Raw genomic sequence first — 23,955 nt, forward strand, 5'->3', positions numbered from 1 at the left:
TTGCTGTCCTTAAATTGATAACATAGTACCACTGATTCATTTCAGATTACATCATTTTTTTCTGGCTCCCAGGCTAACAGACTCTCAGAGGTTAATAGCCCTTTTGATCTTGCAGCTGGTCAGGAACCCGAGCAATAAAAAATTATACATGCAAATTCTAGCTATTAACTTTGGCCTCAAAATAATAGGCAGAATGCCTTTATCTAGACATCTCCGCTCCGAGTTTTGACATCAAAGAATTGACTTATCAGCTTTGTTATAGCAGAGTGTACTGTTGTTACATTTTTGAAGTTCCACATTTAACACTATTTTTCCATTTAAGAGAACAAGCCTGTGGCTTATATTAATATTTACAAATGACAGAATTATCTACAAAATTTTATCTGGCTAGGCTGGCAGCCTTCATCTATCTTCACACAAAACTCTACTGGGCTGCAAGGAGCAGCAGCAGCTAGAAAAAGTGAGATTATTGGCTAGCTAACCTGCCTATCACTTGAGCATTTTCCATCCCCAACTCACCACAGTTTTGTAATGTAGGAGTGTTTCCACACTACTTAAACAAAAGACTTCTGTAAAGTATGTAATCATGCTCAGTATCAAGTCATAGCAGTAGTTATTCTTGTGAATGAAATGTATAATTTGTGCAATTGTTCTAGATTATGCCAGCTCTGTTATGACCATGTAAAACAAATTTCTATGACCACAGACATTTAAAAGTGATGTTAAAACAGTTTTAGTCTTTGAGTCTATTATGCACAGTTCTACTCGTTTGTCTTTCATTACATGTTTATGCCCCTCTTCATTTCTCATCTCCCCTTTTTAATAATTATCTGATATGCTGAGGCTTTAATCCTCCCCTCCAAATGGTATGTAAAGTTTGAAACATTTCAGCTCTGCCTAAAATATGGCAGCAGTGTTACTACTGTGTTGTCTTGTCGTATCTGTATGGCAGCAGTGTTACTACTGTGTTTTCTTGGCGTATCTGTATAGCAGCAGCGTTACTGCTGTGTTGTCTTGGCATATCTGTATGGCAGCAGCGTTACTACTGTGCTGTCTTGGGGTATCTGTATGGCAGCGGCATTACTACTGTGTTGTCTTGGCATATCTGTATGGCAGCGGCATTACTACTGTGTTGTCTTGGCATATCTGTATGGCAGCGGCGTTACTACTGTGTTGTCTTGGCGTATCTGTATGGCAGCAGTGTGACTAATGTGTTGTCTTGTCATATCTGTATGGCAGCGGCGTTACTACTGTGTTGTGTTGGCATATCTGTATGGCAGCGGCGTTACTACTGTGTTGTCTTGGCGTATATGTATGGCAGCAGCGTTACTACTGTGTTGTCTTGGCGTATCTGTATGGCAGCGGCGTTACTACTTACGCATCAGCAGTAATGCCTTCAACTTCAAATGTATCTGTAGTTAATAATACTCAAGGGCAAGAACTAAACAAGGAAACAAGTGTTTTTTTAGACAAGACAAAGACGGGGGACTACTCTTTGAGAACAGCCCTGCCGTACAGAGCTCGGTCGAAGAGCTTTACACACAACGGCAAGACATTCAAGAGCCAGCACATGGATGTGATAGCTCATCAATCCAAAAAGAGACGCATGTAGTCTCAGACTTAGTTATAAATATTTCTTATTTTGTGTTAAATAGTGAACAGCTTAGTGTTCTTAATAAAGGTTTATCCTTTATTCCTGCAAGGAGGGCCGACCCAGCAGAAATGTTGAAGGACTTAAGACTACTTTGCCGAAGTCTTTCCCTGAAGTGTTTGTTTCCTACAGATACTACTGCAGGTAATAAAGGACATAATATATACAGAAAACCTAGTACCTTTGTTCCAGCTTTACCAACAGGTATTCAACGATTCATAGATGTATGTGAAATTGCTTTTAGAGAATTAAACAACTTAACTGATACTAGTATGTCATTTTATAACTTGACAGTAGATGAACACAGAGCCCTGCAAGAATTACAAAATATACATTCAATAGTTATTAAGCAGGCAAATAAAGGAGGCAGTATAGTGTTAATGGACAAGGATTTATATGTCACACAAATGGAGAAACTTTTACTTGATACGCATACATATCAATGCATTTCCAAGCCTACTGTTAACGCTATTATAGATAAAGTTTCTTTTTTAATTTTTGATTTACTAATCACGAATTTAATAGATAATTCACTTTTTAAGTATTTTAATGTGTATAAACCACTTGTTCCCAGGGTATATGGCCTACCAAAAATACACAAAAAATTGTCATCTCCACCCATGCGTCCTATTGTTTCAGGCACTGAGTGGTGTACTGAACCTCTCTCTATTTATGTAGAGGGATGTTTGCATGGTTTGTTGGCAAACTGCCATACAATATTGAAGGATACAAAGATGTTTTTACAATGGCTTTATGATAGAATGGAAAGTGTTGATGTTAATGAGAATTTTGTCCTTGTTACATTAGACATTGAATCCTTATTCACTAGTATACCTAACACCTGGGGTGTTGACAGCATTAGAGATTTTCTTTATGTGAATAAGTGTTTCACCAACACTAAGATACAGTTGATTTGTAGTCTCTTAGAGATTATCCTAGAGAACAACATTGTTATGTTCCAGGAGCAATTCTTTTTGCAGAAAGTTGGCGTGGCCATGGGCACTGCATGTGCAAATAGCTACGCCAACTTGGCTTTGGTCAGCTGGGAAGAGCAAAATGTGTTGTCAAACAATAATCCATTCTTTGGACAAATACTTTGGTACGTCTGCTTTGTAGATGACGTGTTTATGCTGTGGAGAGGCTCTGGTATTGATTTGGCACAGTTTGTGGAATATTTGCATTCAACTACTGATTTTTTAAGATTCAGTTACCATAGTTCCAACACTGACATCAGTTTCCTTGATGTGCAGATTAGTAAATCTGTTTTAAATAGTCTTTGCAGTAATATTTATTTTAAACCCACTAGAAAAAATACTCTTTTGTACAAATCTAGTATGCACCCTAGACATGTTCCTAGGAACGTGCTCAAGGGTCAGGTTTTTAGAACACTGCGACTGCATAGCAGAGATGAAGATGCAGTAGTTGCCCTATCTAATTTAAAAACAGAATTTTTACATAGGGGATACTCACTTGCAGACATTGAACAGACTATCTCTAATGCCTGAAAGCTGAGAAGCACTAGATGTAAACCTTATTTTAATGCTGGTGATGCTGTTGACAATACAAGATATACTAACAGAACTAGTAATGATTTTAGAGTGGTGTTTCAATTTTCCAGTAACATCAATCAATACTTAGATGTAGTCAAAAAGCATTGGTATTTGCTACAAGAAGTGCCTGGACTAGTAGACAAGGTCGGACATTCTCCTATTTTTAGTTTTAGAAATAATAAATCCCTTAAACAACATTTATGTCATGGTGAATTATCTAGAACTATTATTAGATCCAATCGGCATGGTGCTTTTCCATGCAGGAATTGCAGTGCTTGTCAATTTATATATAGCAAAAATAAATATGTACATCCTACTAGGAAATTTTCTTTGTACACTAATCAATACACTGATTGCAGATCCACAGATGTGGTCTATTATTGTTTTTGTGTACAATGTCCTGCTTTTTATGTAGGAAAAACAAATAGCATGCTTAAAGATCGTATTCTAGACCACCTAAGAGATATTAGTAATAATAAACCATCAAATGCTCTAGCCAATCATGTTATGTCCAGTGGCCATTCTCATTCATTTAAGTTCTTTGTTCTACAACATATTCATAGAAACCCAGAGGTGGTGACATTGAGAATATCACAGAGGGACATGAACAGAAGTGGATTTTGAAACTTAATGCTGAAAAGTATCCTGGTTTGAATGCTACTACTTCCTTGGTCCCTTTTTTAAAGGCTAGACATCTCAAGCATTAAGATTAGCTACGTTCTTTCAAAATTAGTCTCATGTATTTAACTATTAGTTTCCAAGTATTCTATTTAACTTTTTCCTGCCTAGTATTTTCCCATGTTTTATAATGATTTTATAAGTTTTTTAAGTGCTTTCTCATGTATAGTATTTGATTCCTTCTTGTACAATGTTTTTAAGCAATGCTTTTTTTAGTTTGAGCATGAGGCTTAATTGTTTTTCACTGCTACTTAATCATTGTGTGATTTTTATTGATTAATTGGCATTTTAGAATCTCTATTTAAAAGGGCGGCCACGGTGGTGCAGTGGTTAGCATTGTCGCCTCACAGCAAGAGGTTCTCCGGTTCGATCCTCGGCTGGGGTGCCTTCTGTGTGGAGTCTGCATGTCCTCCCTGTGGTCGCGTGGGTTTCCTCCGGGTGCTCCGGTTTCCTCCCACATCCCAAAGACATGCCGCAGGTGGATTGGACACTCTAAATTGGCCCTAGGTGTGCGTGTGAGTGTGCCTTCTGTGGAAGGTTGGGCGCCGGGCTGGCAACTCGACACTGTAAAACTCCACTGCCATTCAATGTGCGGACAGGTGATCCGCTGTGGCGACCCCTAACCGGGATAAAGCCGAAAGAAGAAGAAGAAGAAGAAGAATCTCTATTTAAACCTGTGCATTTTTTACTGTGGTGTCTGATGAAGCAACTTTGGTTGTGAAAGCGCTTACCACTTTGTACTTTGCTGTGATTAAACGTTTGCCGTGTGTTATCTTGGTGCATTTTTTACTTTTTACCTTTCATTTGGAGTTACTACTGTGTTGTCTTGGCGTATCTGTATGGCAGCAGCGTTACTACTGTGTTGTCTTGGCGTATCTGTATAGCAGCAGCGTTACTACTGTGTTGTCTTGGCGTATCTGTATGGCAGCAGCGTTACTACTGTGTTGTCTTGTCGTATCTGTATGGCAGCAGCGTTACTACTGTGTTGTCTTGGCGTATCTGTATGGCAGCGGCATTACTACTGTGTTGTCTTGGCATATCTGTATGGCAGCGGCGTTACTACTGTGTTGTCTTGGCATATCTGTATGGCAGTGGCGTTACTACTGTGTTGTCTTGGCATATCTGTATGGCAGCGGCATTACTACTGTGTTGTCTTGGCGTATCTGTATGGCAGCGACATTACTACTGTGTTGTCTTAGCATATCTGTATGGCAGCAGCGTTACTACTGTGTTGTCTTGGCATATCTGTATGGCAGCTATGTTACTACTCTGTTGTCTTGGCGTATCTGTATGGCAGTGGCATTACTACTGTGTTGTCTTGGCATATCTATATGGCAGCTATGTTACTACTGGGTTGTCTTGGCGTATTTGTATGGTAGCGGTGTTACTACTGTGTTGTCTTGGCATATCTGTGGATACTGTCAGCATGTCAGGCATGGGGAATGGATAGCAAAATGCTCCTGGAATGCCTTCCACGTAACAATAATGACAATACTTTATAATCTGAATCTGATTATTTATTTGCCAGTAACTTATTTGCCACTTTGATGCATGTGCATGTAAATTTAATTTAATGCCATATGCATTTTGCAGGTATATAAAATAGCTTGGTACTGCAAGACAAATATAGATTCATAGGCGTTACTAGCCACATCACCCCATATCGATGTGAGAATAAAAAAGTGTCCACCATTATGTAGATGTTTTCCATGCATTCCAGAGACAATTTTTGATCAGGCATTGAGCCATCCAGACTGGTTTAAAGGTTGTTAGTGAAGTACTTTATTGATATGTATGGTCAGCTAGTTCCAGAAATGGGGGTTGTGCTTTGCCACTCCATTTGGTGTTGTTAATGTGGTGGTGTAGTTTTAGGTCTTCAGAGCAGGTTCATAGGTGTGTATGTACTAGGCTAATGGCCCTGGAGGCTTTACAAGTCTAGCCCATAGGATTACCCTGACATCGTGCCACCCAACCTTAGTTCCCAGTCCCTCTGTCCAGTAGAGCCACTGGAGTGATCCCTGGGGTTAATTTTTCTATTTTCCATTCACTCATCAAGATTTCTCTTGAAGAGGGCCAGTGAGGTGCTCTGCTTGACATGTATGGGAAGTCTATTCCAGAGTATGGGCAGTGTCTGGGTTATGAACCTGTCCCTCCAGCATGTTCTGCTGATTGTGGTAATGAGGTTGAGGTCTCTGGAGCATGTGGTGTAGAGGGATTGGGATTTTTTTTAAATGTAGCATTTCTAACAGAGCTGGGTCAGACGTGGCTTTGTAAGTCAAGCAGAGATCGCCTCTAAGTAGGTGATATGAGACAGAGAGAATAGTTGAAGTTTTTTGAGTCTGTCCATACAGGACAAGTATTTAAGGCCTAGGATCCTCTTTGTGAGGTACTTTTGCAGCCTCTCCAGTTGTTGCAGGTGTCTAGTGAGGTACATGCCAAATGGAACATTGCACTTGATGATTAGCCTAATGAGGGAAGAGTAGATGATTAGCCTAATGAGGGGAGAGTAGAGAGAGACAATGACCTCTTTCTTCCTGGATGCAAAACCCTTTAAACTACAACAAAAAGAAAAAAAAAAAAAAAAAAAGAAAAAAAATCTTGCTTTTTTCCCACTTTCTGAAAGTTAAAGTTCAGTTACAGATTTGCTGTTCTGAACTGTTTGGAAGTTTCTTGAAGGCCAGTGCTTACTTGGGCTAAAGGGAAGTCTCTGTGTTCACCAGTGGGAGTGGTTAACACTGTCCCTGGAGTAGTGGTTACTACCTAGAAGCTGTAGTTTTATTGGCCATTTTGGGTCAATTCTAAACTCCTTGATCTCTCTCTCTCTCTCTCTCTCTCTTAAAACCCTACAACTCTTTTTTTGCGCGGTTTTGCGCACTGAGCACCGTCGGACAGCGCCGCCTAAACAGGTTTAAACTATTCCAGGCTACACAAAGTCTGCTCTTCACCTTTTCCCTTAGAACTGTTCAAACTCTCAAATTAATCACTCTATCCTCTTTCTACAGCCCTGCACTTGCTCAGCTCTTATAAGGAAACACTAACCAACTAAAGCACTACACCCTCGTTGACTTCTCATAAGTATTAGGCTCCCGATTGATCCTTCCTGATCAAGTGAAAAATCAGTTCCCTTCCCTAATCTGATCAGTAAAAAAAAACAGTTCCCTATACTAATCTGGTATGTCCAAGGGTCAGTTTCAAGGTTACTCTCCAGTCCAGCTGGTGAATCTGGAAATTTTGAGGCAATGTTATAATTGCCTTATGTACACAGACAACCCTCTCCTCCTTCCAACAAACTTTAATACATGTGAGAGATGCAGATACACAGCCAAACTGGAGGCAGAGCTCTCTCAACCCAAGACTGGCACAGTCAGTCAGGAGGAAAAGGTAACTACCCACACCACAAATCCAGTCTCACATAGACCTATTGCATCTGCATACCCAACACATAAACACACAAAAACATACTCGGAGGCTCTAAATAAAAATCTGCCTAAACAGCAAAGACCTCCTAAGCAGATATCCAAGCAACAGCTACCCTTCAACAATACCCATGAATCACATATCTCAAAAAATCAGTGTGCCTCACAGTCAAAGCCCTTAAGGCCAAACAACACACCAAATACACTAGTTGGGGACTCTATTGTCCGGCACACTGACGTCCCACTCACCAGACTGAACAAGGAGAAGGTCACTGTAAGCTGCCTGTCGGGTGCCAGGATCCGCCACATAATGCAAGCACTCAGGTCGCTCCAAAGCAAGTACAAGTATGACTCCGTCATTGTCCATCCTGGTGTGAATGACCTGAGACGTACCTCCCTGGACTACATGAAGAGAGACATAGAGGAGCTCTCTGACCATGTAGCCCAGGCTGGTATGACCCTGACCTTGAGTAGCATCTTGCCCTCACCAAGAATGATGCCACAGTATAAAGACAAAATGATCAGTTTCAACAATTGGCTAAAGTATTGGTGTCATTCAAAGGGGATCCAGTGTCTGTCAGCCTGGGATGACATGCTCGACAAGCCACGTTGCTTCACTAGGGACGGCTTGCACCCGTCACCCTTAGGCTTTCGTATACTGGCCAAGGCTCTTGCCACCTCCATAGTGCCTTTTTTAGGCAAGGCTCAAAGGGCAAACCCACCTCCATAGACAACCCAAAGATAAAAAAAATAAAGGTAATGTTACTCAATGCCAGAAGTCTAAACCTCAAGATGCACGCACTCGAGACTCTCCTCAGTATGGAGAAAATCTATGTCTGTGCAGTAACAGAAACCTGGTTCAAGGCTCCTGAGAGCACCCCAGCACTACCAGGTTATAACTCGTACCATGCATTTCGGCCCCAACACTCCGAAGCACAAAAGGAGGGGGAGTATCTATATTCATCAAAGATACCTACACCTCCAGGTTAGTGGCACTCCACGAAGCATCGGAAACCATCCATGTGCAAATAACAGTGGGCAAAACTGCCTTTCAGTTTGTAGCCTGCTACAGAACACCCTCCCTATTACAGGAACCCCACTTGGCATTCCTGAGAACAGTGGAGAATATGAAGGTCTCTCCAAACACTATGTTATTCGATGACTTCAACTACCCAAACATTGACTGGGAAAACTACTCAAGCCCAAACACCCTCGCCCAATGGTTCCTTGAATTTATAAACTCTAACGCAATGGAACAACTGGTCACCACTCCCACAAGAGGGAACAACATATTGGACCTGGTCATCACCAACATGAGGACTCTATGTTCCACACCAGAGGTAAACCCCTCATTGGTAAGATCAGACCATAAGCACATTTCCCTGGACATCCATATCACGTCCCTACCCCCAGCCAAGGAAATCACTGTAAAGAATTTCTCAAAAGCCAACTTTGCACTTCTCAAGACTGAGGTGGAATCCTTCAAAGCCCCTGGGCCAGAGGATAATACAGCCCAATCCGCAGAATCCTTTACAAATGCATTCTATGAGCACCTGCAGGAATGCATGGATCATGCTATCCCAAATAAAACCAAGACTCACTCCTCCAAAACCAGGAGACCAGTCTGGTGGACCCCGGCCATAAATAAGCTGTACAACAGAAGGAGGAAGCTACTACATGACAGAGCAAAATCCCAAAAAGGGAAGGCATCTCTGATCAGTATTAGCAAGAAACTTCGATCCCTCATAAAATCATCAAAGGCCAGTTTCGAAAGAAAAATTTCCCTAGACACTAAAGATAATCACAAGGCCTTCTTTAGTTATGTCAGGAACATGGGCAGAAACTCCCAGATATGCTCTGAATTGTTGCATAACTGTACAAAATATACCAAACCTACAGACATAGCCAACATCCTGGCAGACAGATTCAGCACAAACTCCCCCCACAAAGGAGCAAATGCCTATCCCAACTGAATGTAACCTCCCTGACATCACAGATGCACAGGTGAAAGCTGCCCTCTCCAAAGCAAAAAACACAGCATCTATGGGACCGGACGGTGTCCCAGGCTGTGTCTTACACAAGCTCCAAGAAGAACTGAACTCTCACATTAAGTCACTGTTCAAACTTAGCCTTACTACAGGATATGTACCCAAAGAATGGCATACTGCTACAGTGGTCCCACTCCACAAAGGTGGTGCCACAACAGACCCCAGAAACTATCGCTCCATAAGCCTGACTAGTCTGGTCTGTAAAGCTATGGAGCGTATTATAATGGAACTCATAAACAAAGACATTTGGAGCCTCCAGACACTGGACCCTACCCAATTTGGCTTTGTTTAGGGCAGATCTTGCCTCTTAAACCTAGTTGATTTCTTTGAAACACTTACCAAAGCCATAGATGAGGGCAAGGTAGTCCACACAGCCTACCTGGACCTCGCAAAAGCCTTCGACACAATACCCCACTCGGGCATCATAAATAAGCTTACCAGCTTAAATATCAACCCATATATCACAAGATGGGTTGCAAACTGGCTCAGAGATAGAACCCACATGGTCAGAATCGCAGGTGCCATGTCCGAATCCAAACCAGTTAGAAGTGGCATCCCACAGGGCTCAGTTCTGGGACCTCTCTTGTTCGGTATATACTTCTCTGAGGTTCAGGCTAACACGGGGGGGGGGGAATTATGGCTGACAAAGTTTGCAGATGACTGCAAACTGGGGGCCATAATCAAATCTCCAGCTGACACAAGCATCCTCCAAAAGGGTCTCACAGAGATGGATGCTTGGTGCCAGAGCCATGGCCTCAAGCTAAATGCTAAATAGTGCATAGTCATCCCCTTTGGGAAAAATAAGGTGCCCACAAATTACCACATAGGTGGAAATCCATTAAGTACGGAAGAAGTAATTAGAGATTTGGGGACCAACGTAGATAGTAATCTCTCCTTTGATAATCACGTTGCCAAAGTGGTTAGAAAGACCTTTTATATAGCCCACCTTATCATGAAAGGGTTCACATCTAGATCAAGAGAGGTCATTGTACCCCTCTACTCGTCACTCGTCAGGCCCATAATTGAATACAATGCCCCTTTTGGGATGTACCTTACCCGACACCTGCAGCAACTGGAGAGACCCCAAAAGTACCTCACCAAGAGGATCATGGGCTACAAACAGATGTCCTACGCAGCTCGACTAAAGAAACTCCAGCTCCACTCAGTTGCTTACCGCCTACTCAGAGGCGATCTATGCCTGACGTACAAAGCCATGTCAAACCCAGAATTAATGGACATGCTCCACCTCAAAAAATCCATGTCCCTTAGAGCTACACGCTCCAGGGACCTAAACCTCAGCACAAAAATAAATAGGACATGCTGGAGGGACAGATTCATTTCCCAGAGGCTCCCTTCACTCTGGAATAGAATCCCAATTCATGTTAGACATAGCCCCTCGCTCACCCTCTTCAAGCAAAATCTTGATGCGTGGATGGGAAATGGCAAATTCACCCCTGGGATCTCTTCTGTGTCCCTGCTAGACAGAGGCCCAGTAAACTAATCTTAAAAGGGTACCTTCTGTGACCTACTTTACAGAGGCATAGTAGGCTAATCTGATAGGGAGGCGGAAGCCAAATACACTTTGGCTAGGCTTATAAATGCCTTAGGGCAGATAGCCTAGTATCTACCTATGAACATATGAACCATTAAACCTTAGTAATGAGATGTGCCACATAGAAGGACTTTCTGAACACAGTGGCAATGTGGTGGTTAAAAGAGAGGTTGCTGTAAACCTGTGTTCTCAGATCTCTTATAATGCCTTCTGTGTTCAGTGCACTACCATTGCTGTGATAATTCATGGGAACCGGGTTTTTCACAAATGGGATAACAAAACATTTTTTGGCATTGAGCTTAAGGCCATGGTTCTGACACCAGTTGTTGGTCTCAGTGAAGCCTTTCTGTAGGATATCAACATCACTTGGGGAGTTAATAATAGCTCCCAACTTGCAGTCGTCTGCGAACTTTGTCAGCCAGAGTCCCTTTGTGCTGGCCTGGACTTCAGAAAAGTAGATAGGAAACAGGAGAGGACCCAGGACCAAACCCTGTGGGACTCCACTCATGACTGGTCAGCAGTCTGACTTGGAGTCGGCTTCTTTCACACTGTAGGTTCTATCTGTGAGCCAGTTTGCAACCCACTTAGTGATATAGGGGTTGATACCTAGCTAAGTGAGTTTTTCTATGATTCCTGAGTGGGGAATGGTATCAAAGGCCTTGGCCAGATCAAGGTAGGCTGTATGAACCACCTTGCCTTCATCCACAGCTCTGGTGACTAACTCAAAAAAGTCAACCAGGTTGAGCAGGCATGATCTACCCTTCACAAAACCAAACTGTGTGGGATCCAGAGTTTGGAGATTCCCTATATCCTTGTTTATTAGGTCCATGATGATGCGTTCCATAGCTTTGCATATCAGACTCATCAGGCTAATGGGGCAATAGTTCCCAGGGTCTTTATTTGCTACTCCTTTGTGGAAAGGGATGACTGTAGCAGTGTGCCATTCAATAGGGACAAAGCCTGAGGTAAGGATGTGACTGAACAGGGCACACAGGTGAGGTTTAAGTTCACTCTGTAGTTCATGTAGAACACAGCCAGGGATATAGTCAGGTCCCATAGAAGCTGTATTCTTGGCCTTGGATAGTGCTGTTTTAACCTTTGCAGCAGTAATACTGGGTGCCTGGCAAGCTACTGGTATTGTGATTGGTCCTTTTGAGGCCGGGAGAGAGGGGTTAAGTTGGCACTGAATCTGTTGCCAGTATATTGGCAATATCTGTTGGCTCGGTATAGGAGATACCATTGTGCAGTAGCTCAGAGCAAATCTGGGTATTGCCTTGGAGATTCTTTACATAACTATAGAAGGCCTTGTGGTTGTTTACTATCTGCTGCAATTCCATTTTCATGGCTAGCATTAGAGGATTTGATAAGGGATCTCAACTTTTTGTTGAGGCTGATGAGGGAGTTTTTCCAGTCTTGGGACTTCACCTTATTCTGCATCAGTTTCCTCCTTCTGTTGTAGAGTTTGTTTATGGCAGGGGACCACCAGATTGGCTTGCTTTTTTTGGAGGAGACCATCTTGGTACTATTGAGTATGGCGAGATCCATGCATTTTTGTATGTGTTCGTACAGTGCATTGGTGTATGATTTGGCAGTCATGGAACTATTCTCCATTTGCATGGGTGCCTTTGCAGATGTGGTGGGAGGGATGTGGATTTCTAGGGTGATTAGTTTGTGGTTGGATCTAACCAGGGAGGAGTTGACTATTAGTGCAGAGCAACGGTTGCCCATGTTAGTAATGACCAGGTCAAGGATGTAAGAATAAGCTAGTCCAGGACATTGGAATTAATGAATTCCAGGAAATGATGGGCAATTGTATTGGTACATGAGTAGTTTTCCAAGTTAATGGAAGGGTAGTTGAAGTTGTCCAGTATGAGATTATTAGGCTGGACCCTAATATTCTCCAGAGTACCTAAGAACATGGAGTGTGAGTCTTGGGACATGGTTGGGAACCTATAGCAGGCTACAACCTGAATTGCTGTCTTACCCAGTGTTAGGTGCACCTGAAGTATCTCTGATGCGTTATGTTGGGCTACCAGTCTGTAGGTGTGTGCATCCTTTATGAATATGGAAACATCCCCGCCTTTGGAGCTTCGGTCCAAGTTCTGGGGCCGAAAGATGTGGAATGAGTTATAGCCTGGTAGTACAGGGGTGCTTTCTGCTGCCTTGAATCAGGTCTCTGTTACTGCACAAATGTCGATGTTCTCCATTTTAAGGAGTGCTTCGAGCGAGTGCATTTTGAGATTTAATCTTCTACCACTGAGCAGCATGACCCTCAGACTGCATTTGTTTGTAGGTGTTATTGTGGTAATTTGGTCTTTGGAACACTGCCTAAAAAAGACAGTATAGGTGTGTCAAGAGCCTTGGTCAGTATCCAGAAGCCCAGGGGTGACAGATGTAGACCATCTCTGGCAAAGCATCAAGGTCTGTCACTCATGTCATCCCAGGCAGACAGATACTGGATCCCCTTAGAATGACACCAGAAACTTAGACAATTTTTGAAATAAATGATTTTCTGCTTGTACTGTGGTATCATTCTGGGGGATGGTAGGATGCTACTCAGGGCTAGGATCATACTCATCTGGACTACATAATCTGAAAGCTCCTTCATGTTGCTTTTCACGTAGTCCAGGGAGGTATGCCTCAGGTCATTCACATCCACAGGTGTTTGTTTTACAACTGTTTCTATTCAGATTAAGGGGCTTAAAAAGTTCTGAGATGTTCACAGCATGAAAAGCTAAATAGTGAAGACTTTTCAGGAGGTTATATGGAGCCAATTGGATAGATGGGGCTTTTGATATGTTATAATAACTACTTAGTAAAGAACAAAAAGTAAAAGGACCCCCTCCACTGAAAGTACTGCCAAAATAATCCAAAAGTAAGGCAAGTACTACCACGCTGTATATGAAGCAACTTCACTTTATTAAAACAATAAAAGCAGTATTATAAGCGCTTTTGGGTAAATCCCTTTATCAGATGATAAAACACTAGTAAAAACATAGTATCTATTACAGTACAACACAGCCAATGAAAATCAATAGTTTATCCTCCTTTTTGCTAGAGCTGGTTTTAAAGGGACATCATTTAATCCTGGGGCTTTGTCAGCTCCCAGTCTAAGAATCCATTGGATCTCTTTGTATTCAATTTCATTATACAAGTCACCCATTCTTTGACTTCTGTTTACAACACATACAACCATAAAGGCAAATACATGATCACTATGCAATTTTATATGCTTGCACAGTGCATTAAGTTCTTTTCTTAACCTTATATCTGGTAGAGGCTTAAAAATTATATCTTTAAGTCTGCAATTTGTTTTTCCTACATAATATGCAGTACACTGTTGACAGTTTGCAATATAGATAACATTTTGCGTATTACAGTCAGCATACATATTCAAAAGGTAATTCTTGTTGGTCCTGGGGTGTACAAAACAGTTTCCTTGTAAAATGTGCTTACAGGCTTTACAATGCAGGCATGGATAGGTTCCCTTCTTCTTGATGACTGGATTTTTAAAATGCATACGTTCTTGACACAGAATATCTTTCAAATTTGTATTTCTTTTAAAAATAAATCTAGGTTGTGTCCCTACAACTCTAGTTATATTCTCATCTGTTAAAATAATTCTCCAGTTGTCTCTAATTAGATTACATATACCACCTATATCATCACTGTATGTAAAACTTATTTTCAAACCTTCATTAGCTTTTTGAACCTGTGCAGCTACCTTATTAGGCCATTTTTACCTCTATGTAACCATGGTGTTGCACTTTGTTTTCTATACAGACTGCTGTTGTCCATTTCCTTTTTCAGTAGATTTTTGCTATAACCTTGTGCTTGAAAACTATTCTTTAAAGAGTCCAATTCCAGTATAAAGGAATTTCATTCGTACAAAGTCTGGATATTCTACATACTTGTCCCTTGACTATGTGTTGGAATACACGTCTAGGGTGCATGCTGTCAAATCTAAGCAGGCTGTTGGTCCAACAAGGCTTCCTGTATAGTGATGTCTCTACCTCCCCGTTTTATTTCATAGTAATACTAACGTCCAAGTATTCAATGACTGAACTGGAATAATTCAGTGGGAATCTGAAGAAGCTGGTAGTAGACTCTAAATACTTAACAAAGGATGTTAATTCTGATATGGTGCCCCCCCCCCCAAAAAAAAAGAAAACATCGTCCACAAATCTATTCTAAAAGAAAAGTTTGTCTTTCCAAACATGTGCTGTCTCAGATATCACCATATCTTCCCAGTATGCCAGGACTAGGTTAGCATATGTGTTCACACAAGGCATACCCATAGCTATACCTTGTCTCTGGCAATAATACTTTGTTTGACAAAGAAAAACATTGTTTTCTAATACTAGCCTTAATAAGGAACATAACCGTATGTTTTCATCTATATGTATCTTCACCTTTTTGGTCAGTATTTCTTATATGGCAGTAATACCATGTTAATTTTCTATGACAGTGAACAAATTCTTTACTTCTAAGGTAACAAACATGTAGGAAATGTCACTGTTCTCTTGTAAATAAACACCCAATGATTCCAGAAATGTGGCATCTTTCAAAATTCTAGGGAAGGTTTGTAACATTGGTCTGACAGTGCATTCTAACCAGATAGAAATATTTTCTGTTACCCAACACCTACCCGACACTATAGGTCTCATGGGAGGGGTTTTGAGATCTTTGTGAATTTTTGGTAAGGCTTTAAAGGCTGGGATAGTAGGATGTTGTATATATAAAAATGTCAGCAGCTCATGGTCTATCAAACCAGTTTTTCCCATGTTAAATAAAGATTTGTGCACTTTTTGTATGTAAGAATTCACCATTAGTGGTGACAGCTGAAGAAAAGTCAATTTGGCAGCTAGCAACAGCTCTATTTGTGTGTTATAAAACTCCTTGCTAAGTACAACAACAGCACCGCCATTATCATCAGATTTTATAACTATGTTGGTATTATTCTTTAGCTCCTGCAGTGCATTTCTATGGAGTTGGTCTAAGTTACAAAACATAGATCGATGTGTATTCTATAGATACTGCTCAATTTCACATTCACATGATTTAACAAAACAGTGTAGGATTTAAAAAAGGTGAAACAGTGCTAGGTTGCATCAATACATGAGGTGTTTGAACACCGTCAGTGTCATTAAACATTTGCTTTAACATTACATTCCGTGCAAACTATAGCAGCTCAGGTATTAGAGTACAAAAATCTGTCCCTGTACTCGGTACAAAATTTAAACCCTTGCTTAACACTGATAGTTGCAATTGAGAAAGAGAAATACCCGAAATATTATGAACATTGCAAAAGTTGCATGCATTATCAACAGTCAGTTGGAGGTCTGTCGTCTCTTGTAGTCCTTGTCCACCTGATGTGAAAAGTTCTTCTTCCCGGAATTCTTCTTCTTCGCCGGTGCTGGTCATGTGAAAGAAGAAGAGGAAGAAAAGGAAGAAGGTGTAACAGCAGATGCAGGCATCTTGGCACTTTGTTTTGGTTTAGCTCCCATTGTGGAAAAGTCCAGCCTATCGCTTCAAGACTCATGCATTTGGCCAGCTGCAGTGCCCAAATTAATGTCCACAAATGTTTCTCCTTCAGTCACTGTCTCAGTGACGTTGGTAGATGCTGTTTCATTATTTTCTGTACTAAACAAGACAGGCCCCTGAGAATGTAGAGTATTGGGCTGCTTTAAGTTTACAAAGTCTGAACGTTCTTTTTCATGCTGTTGATTAGTTGTAGGTGTGGCTGCTACATCATTTGAAGCATTCCATGCTCTTTCTTGAGGGCGAGGCCAAACAAAGATGTTACCTGATGAAAAATTGTGGTAATCACGTTGTAGTTTCTTTAACTTAACTTGTTGAAGTTTTAAATCATAATTATCAGCTACACATAGTATGTCCATAAGTCTATTCTTATGATATTCAGTTTTATAGTCTCTTTCCAGCTGAATACGTAGGTCTTCAGCTTTGTTTAACAGTGCATGCTCTTCAGGTTGAAAAAAGTAAATTCATATATGATTTACTTAAGCAATAACCCACGCCTGGGTATGGGTAATGCTGGATTTACCCACGGTTGGTGTGGTTTGGTCATGAGGGTGAAGCCCGAGTGGCCAAACCAAGACCACCATGGGTAAATCCAGCATTACTCACACTCAGAAGTGGGTTATTGCTGTTATACAATGGCATTATTTAAGAAAAAAAATACTTTTCTTAAATAATGGCATTGTATGATGCCTCCTTGCTGCCCTTCCGCAGCTGTCTGGTATTCTGCGGCAGTTCTGATGTACTGCGTATGCTTACGCAGTACATCAGAGCTGTGGGTGGAAGCAACGGAGAAAGCAAGATCTCTGTTGCTTTTTACAAAGTGTCTCGCTATGGTAAAGGAGTTTAACATAGCGAGACAGCTTTAAAAAAAGCAACGGAGAAAGGAAGATCTCTGTTACTTTTCTTAAAGCTGTCTCACTATGTTAAACTCCTTTACCATAGTGAGACAATTTCTAAAAAGTAACGGAGATCTTACGTTCTCCGTTGCTGTGAAAAAAAAAAAAGACATACTAATGGACAAAGTCTGGGCGACCGGACCTTTTTCCATTAGTATAAGTCTGATTTACAACGTGCATGCTGACCAATCAGCATGCACATTTTGGAATATTAATGGGGGTCGTTGTATAATAGTTTGTAAGTTGATTATGCTGCCAGCATGCCAGCAACTCAGGTTAGCATTCTCCTTGTGCTGGCATGCATAAAACACATAAGCTTCTTGGCACAATATTGTTCTTAAGACAAGCTTCAAAATAAAATATGTGCCATTGTAGGCATTTTAGTTTCATTAATGTATCTACAGAATACACATCGATCTATGTTTTTTAACTTAGACCAACTCCATAGAAATGCACTGCAGGAGCTAAAGAATAATACCAACATAGTTATAAAATCTGATGATAACGGCGGTGCTGTTGTTGTACTTAGCAAGGAGTTTTATAACACACAAATAGAGCTGTTGCTAGCCGACAAATTGACTTTTCTTCAGCTGTCACCACTAATGGTGAATTCTTACATACAAAAAGTGCACAGATCTTTATTTAACATGGAAAAAAATGGTTTGATAGACCATGAGCTGCTGACATTTTTATATATACAACATCCTACTATCCCAGTCTTTAAAGCCTTACCAAAAATTCACAAGGATCTCAAAACACCACCCATGAGACCTATAGTGTCGGGTAGGTGTTGGGTAACAGAAAATATTTCTATCTGGTTAGAATGCACTGTCAGACCAATGTTACAATCCTTCCCTAGAATTTTGAAAGATGCCACATTTCTGGAATCATTGGGTGTTTATTTACAAGAGAACAGTGACATTTCCTACATGTTTGTTACCTTAGATGTAAAGAATTTGTTCACTGTCATAGAAAATTAATATGGTATTACTGCCATAGAAGAAATACTGACCAAAAAGGTGAAGATACATATAGATGAAAACATACGGTTATGTTCCTTAGTAAGGCTAGTATTAGAAAACAATGTTTTTCTTTGTCAAACAAAGTATTATTGCCAGAGACAAGGTATAGCTATGGGTACGCCTTGTGCGAACACATATGCTAACCTAGTCCTGGCATACTGGGAAGATATGGTGATATCTGAGGCAGTACATTATTGGAAAGACAAACTTTTCTTTTATAATAGATTTGTGGATGATGTTTTCTTTTTGTGTGGGGGGGGGGCACCACATCAGAATTAACATCCTTTGTTAAGTATTTAGAGTCTACTACCAGCTTCTTCAGATTCCCACTGAATTATTCCAGTTCAGTCATTGAATACTTGGACGTTAGTATTACTATGAAATAAAACGGGGAGGTAGAGACATCACTATACAGGAAGCCTTGTTGGACCAACAGCCTGCTTAGATTTGACAGCATGCACCCTAGACGTGTATTCCAACACATAGTCAAGGGACAAGTATGTAGAATATCCAGACTTTGTACGAATGAAATTCCTTTATACTGGAATTGGACTCTTTAAAGAATAGTTTTCAAGCACAAGGTTATAGCAAAAATCTACTGAAAAAGGAAATGGACAACAGCAGTCTGTATAGAAAACAAAGTGCAACACCATGGTTACATAGAGGTAAAAATGGCCTAATAAGGTAGCTGCACAGGTTCAAAAAGCTAATGAAGGTTTGAAAATAAGTTTTGCATACAGTGATGATATAGGTCGTATATGTAATCTAATTAGAGACAACTGGAGAATTCTTTTAACAGATGAGAATATAACTAGAGTTGTAGGGACACAATCTAGATTTATTTTTAAAAGAAATACAAATTTGAAAGATATTTTGTATTATGTTGGATAACCAGTTATCTAGCCAGTGAACTATGTGGGGATTAATTTTCAGTTGAGGGAGTTTGTCAATAATACCTGTATGGATGATAGTGTCATAAGGCTTAGCAAGGTCAGTGTTAGTAACACAGACTAATTGCTCTTCATTCATAGCCTGGATAACCTTTCTGAAGAATTCAAACAGTTTGAGCAAACATGCAGGTAATGTTTGCTCAACCAGTTTGAAGTGTGTATCCAGGGGTATAACAACACCTCTATTGGATGCTTATTAATTCACCTAAAATGCATTCCATAGTCTTGTAAATAATATTTCTGAGCCTAATAGGCATGTGATTACCAGAGTCAGTTGAAGTATAACCAGTGTGAAAGTAGCAGACTCCAAATCAGACTGCTGACCAGCCACAGGTGGAGTCCCACAGGGATCGAACCTTGGTCCTCTCCTGTTTGGCATCTATTTCTCAGAAGTCCAAGCCAACACGGAGGGACTCTGGCTGACCAAGTTCACTGATGATTGCAAGCTAGAAGGCATTATTAACTACCTAAGTGATGTAGACATCCTACAGAAAGGCCTCACTGAGACCAATGACTGGTGTCAGAACCATGGCCTTAAGCTTAATGCCAAAAAATCCATCGTCATCCCCTTTGGGAAAAACTCAGTTCCCACTATTACTACATTGATGGTAGTCCACTGAACACTGAAGGCATTATAAGAGATCTGGGGACACAGGTTGACAGCAACCTCTCTTTCGACCACCACATTGCCACTGTGGTCAAAAAGTCCTTCTATGTGGCACATCTCATTACCAAGGGTTTTGCATCCAGGAAGAAAGAGGTCATCATCTCTCTCTAGTCTTCCCTCATTAGACCAGTCATTGAGTATAATGCCCCATTTGGCATGTACCTCACTAAACACCGTCAACAGCTGGAAAGTCCACAAAAGTATCTCACGAAGGGGATCCTAGGCCTTAAACACATGCCCTACATGGATAGACTCATAAAACTCCAGTTTTTCTCTATCTCATATCATCTATTAAGAGGCGATCTCTGCTTGACTTACAAAGCCATGTCTGACCCGCCTTGTTAGAAATGTTACACCTAAACAAATCCCAGTCCCTCCACACCACACGCTCCAGGGACCTCAACCTCATTACCACAATCAACAGAACATGCTGGAGGGACAGGTTCCTCACCCAGAGAATGCCCATGCTCTGGAATAGACTTCCCATACATGTCAAGCAAAGCACCTCACTGGCCCTTTTCAAGAAAAATATTGATGAGTGAATGGGAAATAGAAAGTTCACCCCAGGGATCACTTCAGTGGCTCTACTTGATAGATGCACTGGGAACTAACGGTGGCATGATGCCAGAGCACTTCTATGGGCTAGTTTTGTAAAGGCTCCAGGGCTGTTGGCCTAGTACACACCTATGAACCTATATACCTATGAAGTTTTACATAAGGGTACCCCAACAGCTACTGTCTACACCTCTGGGATGTAACCAGAGGAGAAATTCAGGATGAAGAACTGATGAAAGGGCATTGCTAGATGGGACTTAAACCTTTTAGTAGAAATACATCAAACATTCAAAAATATTTTCAGTACCTATAGAGCTAATATATTATAATTTTAGAAAATGCCAAGTGGACTTGGTTCAAAGTTATTTTGAGAGGAAAGATATAAGGGGGAATAAGAGGAAAGAGGACAGAGGGCAGAATTGGTTGCCTGAAATTGTAAGATAATTTGCCTGTAAGAATATATTAGCAATGTCCTTAGAAAACAGAGAAGGAAGTATCATTAGAAATAAGTTCACCATAGAATTTTTGACTACTTCTAAGTTCATGGTCACCTTGTACTTTATAATGGTAAATTTAAAGGACTTAATCACTGGTTTTAAATCCTACTTATTAATAAACTGGATAACTTTTAGATATGCAGAGGAGCTTTTTCTGTTTTGTTTTTATAGTTACACGATGCAGGAGTTCTACCTATAGGCTTAGTTTTAAACCTGCCGTTATGCTAATGTCTGATGGGGACAGAAGTCTTCAAACATTTACCGAAGAGGGATTCTTTGGAGGAGTAGGCAGGAGCCTTAGGTTCTAGGGAGTTACACCTCAGCTTTATCCTCAACAATCTACAAAAATGAAATAAAACAAAACCACATAAATGAAGTATATACAAGCAAAAATACATGGACATAATATATGGCATTAAAACAATTGTCAAAAATCAAACAGACATATGAAGGATGTCCTAGAATTATGCTAGTAAAATCTCAAACGTGAATTGATGTCAAATTAAGTCAAATAATAAACAGCTCTTAACTGAAGCTAATTCAAAAATGTAGGGTTTTAAACTTGTATTAAAGGTGGCTAAGGTGGGTGAGTCCTGCAACCAGCCTGGTAGTAAATTCCACATATATTTATCTTGACAGCTAAATATCCTACTGCCGGAGAATTCCATATAATAAGATAGCACCACTAGAAGAGTTTGAGAAACAGAATACTACTTGTAGGCCTTTACTAGGACAGCTAGTCTAAGAGATAAGGTGGACCCAGACTATGCAAGTCTAAATACACCAGAACTAGACCTGTAAATTGTCTGCTCTTTGACTAACCAGTACAGACTCTGCAAGACTGCTGTAATGTGGAAGTTGTAAATCCCAGCAGGTAATCAAGCTGCAGAGTTTTGCACTAGTTGTAAAACAGTGAGTTCTAAATCTGGTAGCACCAAGCACAGCACATTATAATAGCCAAGAGATGAGGAAACAAGAGCTTAACCAACAGTGGGAAGATCATTAGGTGGAGCAAGATGTTTGATGATGTGCTGTCCCATAGCTGGAAACATGATGAATCGACAACAGTTGAAATCTGATCCTTACGCATCAGTCTGTTGTCAATAACCACTACTTGATCATGCTAAATCATGCACCTTTAGTACAACAGACAACAAATAAGAACTATCTGAGGACAAGACTGACATGGAAGATTCTTTAAGAGTATCGCATGTAACCAAGATGCTTAAGCTACTTACTGACCATCTAGTTATGGGTAAATTCTAAGTCCTGAGTCAAATAACAGCAGATACAGACTTCTGAGGAATTGAAATGTATAGCTGTGTGTCATTAGCACTGCAACGGTACAGCACACCTCTCAAATGAATAATATCTCCCAGCAGCATTTGGAAATCCTTGACCCTTAAGACTCCTTCTAGAAATTTCCATAGACAAGGTCCTGAAGATGCAGGCAAAAATGAAAAACTTTATTACTTGAAGAAAGAAATCAACAAGTAACAAGATTTAAACAAAGGCAATCGCACAATGATTTTTGTGTAGGGTTGTTTGCATAAAACAGGTTGCATTCAATTAAACATACATTGTTTATTTGTTTGTTAAATTAATCAAAGATATCTATTATTATGTAGTTATAAACATAGAATTTTGGAAACAAGTTTAAGTAGAAAAACATATGAAATAGTGATTTAGATATAGAGTTCCTAAAATTTACAGCTAAAAATTACAGACTAACCAGATGTAAATGGAAATTAAGTCGTCAAAGTGGAAGTATATATAAGAACAACAGCAGAGATACCACATCAACTTTTCAAATGTTTTAAAAGAGTAGAATGATCCACCAAGTCAAATACTGGCAAGGGTCTGCCATCAAAATGTCATAAAACAGTTATGTGACCTTGGAAGGTTGAAAGCCACTCTTTCAAGGTGTCGTATCATCGATTTTTTTAATGTTTAAATCCACAAGAGAGAATGCTAGTGTGCATTCGCTCTCGGGGATTTGTCGTTTGGAATTGAGAGCGCACTATATTGGGGATTGGGAAATTTACCCTTCCCCTCACTGTAGAGTAATCTTGGGAGTTAGTATATATACAGTAACAGGGGGGTGGGGGGCAAATACGTTCGTAGGACATAACTGAAAGTCCAGGTAGATTCGCTAAAGTCGACATTCCCGAGTTAGCAACTTTGAGCTAGCAACTTTCCTAAATTACCACTTTCAGTTATGTGCACATTTGGAATTTGGATTTTATGACATCCTGAGTCGAGTAAGTGATGACTCGCACAAGTGTGCTGTGAGGTTGTGATAGTAAACCGTTGACAAGATATCAAGAAGGACCAAGATGGAATAATGGCATTGATAATTCAATAGTGGTAAGGAGTTAAAGGCTCTAGTAACAACCATGATCCGATCTGGACTGGAAAATGTCACTGATGCCACATTCACTCATATAAGATTCTAGCCAAAGGTACACTACCTTCCCAGATGTTTAACAACCAAGAAAATGATTGATAGTGGACAATAGTTGTCTAGGATGTCAGCATCTAAACTAGCATTTTTTAAGAAAGAGGGTAACTAAGGGCTCCTTTAATTATGATGGAAAGCCTACATCTCAAGTGAGGCAGGGGCTATCTAGAACAAAAGATAACCAATTGCCTCAGAGGATGCAACTGTAAAGTTAGTTGTCCATGTGTTCAATGGCGAAGAAGTAGTATGCATGCTAGAAATTATGCTGATGAGATAATCAATGTCAGAAACAGCAAACTCACTCTTTCCAAGCTGAGCACTCAAATTCTGATGACAAATATCAGTGTCCATGTTGTATTGAGGGCAGTATTGGCAGCAAAGTACTATGCTTCTGGCCTGCAATCATCTGATGATAAGGTCTTTCAAGTGGTAAGGCATTTTGGAATACAAAGATGTCCAAAAATTTGAAAC

This window comes from Protopterus annectens, chromosome 11.part0, assembly GCF_019279795.1.
Source record: "Protopterus annectens isolate FY-2018-M chromosome 11.part0, PAN1.0, whole genome shotgun sequence".
Taxonomy (NCBI): domain Eukaryota; kingdom Metazoa; phylum Chordata; order Ceratodontiformes; family Protopteridae; genus Protopterus; species Protopterus annectens.